Source organism: Mauremys reevesii, linkage group 2 (assembly GCF_016161935.1).
Source record: "Mauremys reevesii isolate NIE-2019 linkage group 2, ASM1616193v1, whole genome shotgun sequence".
Classification (NCBI taxonomy): Eukaryota; Metazoa; Chordata; order Testudines; family Geoemydidae; genus Mauremys; species Mauremys reevesii.
In genome coordinates, this window is record NC_052624.1 from 134,499,555 (window position 1) to 134,503,003 (window position 3,449).

The following is a 3,449-nucleotide window of genomic DNA, read 5'->3' on the forward strand; positions in this document are numbered from 1 at the left end:
ATGGGGTGGATGAATGGACTATAAGGTGGATAGAAAGCTGGCTAGATAGTCTGGCTCAACAGCTAGTGATCAACGGCTCCATGTCTAGTTGGCAGCCGGTATCAAGCGGAGTGCCCCAAGGGTCAGTCCTGGGGCCAGTTTTGTTCAATATCTTCATTAATGATCTGGAGGATGGCGTGCCGTGGACTGCACCCTCAGCAAGTTTGCAGATGACACTAAACTGGGCGGAGTGGTAGATATGCTGGAGGGTAGGGATAGGATACAGAGGGACCTAGACAAATGGGAGGATTGGTCCAAAAGAAATCTGTAGAGGTTCAACAAGGGCAAGTGCAGAGTCCTGCACTTAGGACAGAAGATTCCCATGCACTGCTACAGACTAGGGACCGAATGGCTAGGCAACAGTTCTGCAGAAAAGGACCTAAAGCTTTCAGTAGACGAGAAGCTGGATATGAGTCAACAGTGTGCTTGTGGCAAAGTTCCTCCTCTACCTTGGTGGGTCCTGCGCTTATTGGTGGATTTGCTTGCCTCACAGATTCAGCTTGTGGGTTGGGAAACAGGCCAGAGACCTTCCCCTCTGGTAGAAGCCACAGTCCAGGTAATTCCTCCTGTGTCTGATCAGGAGTTGGGAGGTTTTGGGGGAACCCGGGCCGGCCCTCTACTCTGGGTTCGAGCCCAGGGCCCTGTGGACAAAGCCTTGGCTGGGATGATTTAGTTGGGGATTGGTCCTGTTTTGAGCAGGAGGTTGGACTAGATGACCTCCTGAGATCCCTTTCAACCCTGATATTCTATGATTCTATGACTGGCGAGACTGGGCAGCAGCCTGGATTTGGGGTGAGGGGAGCAGGAGAAGGAGGGGCAGAGTTGTAGCTGACCCCAAGGTTGAGACCGTGAGGTTGATGTAGAGGAGGGTGGCTGTGGGGCCGGCACTAAGAGGGGAGGGTGTGCGTCAGCTGGGCAATGCAGCTCTCCCAAGAGCTAGTATGAGCTGGGGGGAGAGAGGCAGACATAGCCTGGAAGGTTTTTGTTTTTGGTTTAATGGAATATATTGGCCTAGAGATTGAAAGATGTTAACATGACTCCTGCCACTGTACAGCACTAAACAGTGAAAGAAGGCCTGGGATTTTGGAACACACAGACATGGGTCTGCTCAGTCCCACAGCCAACACCCCATTAAAAAATCTCTGTAACCTTTTATTAAAGACACAGAACAAGAAGGAAACAGTTCACACATTTGAAATGTAGCATCTTGAGGGAGGCTTTTGTTTGAACAATATTCTTTTGCTATCAAGAGTTTTTAGAAGGAAAAAGCCCTGTCTGACGGTCTCTTTGATGGTATTAAAGATGGTAATAACTGTCGTTTGTTTTTCCCTTTGTTATTTTGGGGGTTTTGTTTGCTTTTGTTTGTTTCTTTGTTTTGGGGAAAGAGAAGGAGTTAGTTGAGATGGGCTGGATCTGTTGTCGCAGACGGATGCTGTTTCCGAAAAGACAGAACAAGCCAAAAACACACAAAAAGGGGAAGACTGAAAAAGCAGCTTCAGTTTCTGGTGTTGACTTTCACTTGCAGCCTTGCTGCTGGCAAACTAAAGGCACAGCACACAGTCCGATCAGCCACTCTGAGACCTGGCAAACTTGTACCAGCATTGGGCTGCTTAGAACATTGCTTTTTGCTGCCTCTTTAGTCACAGGCTCACAGCAGTGTTGCTAAATACGCAGTCTTGGCCAGCTCAGCCAGACTCTTACTAAACAGAAGGCAAAAGGAGAGGGAGAGGAAAGAGGAGAAATAGGAGGGAAGGAAAATGACACACAAAGGTGGGGGCAGTGGTGACAGCAGGAACCAAACTCTTATATCCCAGGTGGAGTTTGGGATTTGACCAGAGCCAGTGGAGGTGGCCGTGTCATCTGGGTCCCTCCCTCTAAGGCCTGGTCTGGACAGGACATTTCTCAGCATCAGGATCAGGATCATGAAGGCCCAAGCGGTCCCTAGGAGATGGTGGATGTGGCAGCCATGCAGTGAAGCTCATTTTTCCCCTGTCCACCCATCTCCCAGCTAGTCAGAGCACTTCATTCTCCCCCCAAGGTCTTTTTTCGAACAGACCCCAAAGGGAGCCATGGGTGGAATAGTCTTTCCCCTTATTATTTTGTCCACCAATTAGACCTCATTTTGGACACACCAGTTTTGGTCCCTTGATTTCCAGCCCCACAGTTCTCTTGTTGACCAGGCATGATCTTAACACTGCCTTTGAGTTACTAGTTGGCCTTTCTGTTTGGGCTCATTCAGTCTGTCTCCCTTTCATCAACATTCCCTGTTATGAGTTATTGGAACATTTGATCAACTTTTTATCCACTTACCCAAAGTTAAGCTTACAGTCGGGGTAGGCGTACGAGGCCCAAATTATTACAACAGGCTCCACTAGCCCAGCTGGATCATAACGTGATGACTTGTCTTGCTCTCTCCTCCCCTTGAGCCATTTCTTTATCCCTTCTTCTCACTATGATTTTCATTCCCCCTTCATCTTCTCTCTCTCATTCTTTTCTAGTCTCTTCCTCTGCACCTCCTCCAACCCCTTTCCCTGGGGCCTGTGGGATCTTCCCCTGAGATTCCCCAGCTCTCCCTCTTTTCTCTCTCTTCTCCCCCCGCCTCTTTCTTTCCTTCTGTCCCTTTTTGGCTCTGCCTCCCCAAACCCACTTGCTCCCCATTCCCCAAGGGTGTCCTTCCCTAGTGCCTGTCTCTGCTCCCTGCCTCCTCTCCCTGCTTTTTCCTACCCATATAGGTACACACCCATGTACTTTCTCTCTCTGTATCCACATACACACACACAGAGTGACTGAGGAAGAGTCTAATTTAGAATGAATCAAAGCTCTTGACTCTCTTCAGGAAAAGCTGCCAAACTATAGGATGGTCCCTGGCTCCAGCTTTCTGATCATCTCAATGTTCCTTTGTAATAAGTGTATCTTGTCCCCCCCCACCCCAGGCAGCCCCCACCCCACCCCACCCCACCCCAGGCAGTGTTGTCAGGAGATATACCGATCTCATAGAGCTGGAAGGGACCCTGAAAGGTCATCGAGTCCAGCCCCCTGCCTTCACTAGTAGGACCAAGTACTGATTTTGCCCCCAATCCTTAAGTGGCCCCCTCAAGGATTGAACTCATAACTCTGGGTTTAGCAGGCCAATGTTCAAACCACTGAGCTATCCCTCCTCCTCATAGCATCTTAAGGGCCTAACTGGCTCCTACTACTTCAGTTGACTGCCTGTTCTCTTCAAGTGGGTTCAGGGAAAAAGCAGGAAACAGGAAGCTCCCAGAGAAGCTGGTGTTAATCAGTCCAGGCTCTTGGGGGTGCTAGAGAGATACATAAGAGGCTCCTTCTCCTCTCTCTCCCTGCAGCCCCTGCTGCTTTCTGTTATTCCCTCTCACCAATTCTCCTGCCTGCCTGTTACATCCCTTGTGCCC

At 49.6% G+C, this 3,449-nt stretch overlaps 1 protein-coding gene across 1 annotated transcript in view; it reads right to left on the reverse strand.

Annotated features, from left to right (window-relative positions):
* LOC120396362 (maestro heat-like repeat-containing protein family member 1) overlaps window positions 1–3,449 on the reverse strand; it is a 393,738-nt gene that overhangs the window by 338,234 nt on the left and 52,055 nt on the right. The window lies entirely within an intron of this gene.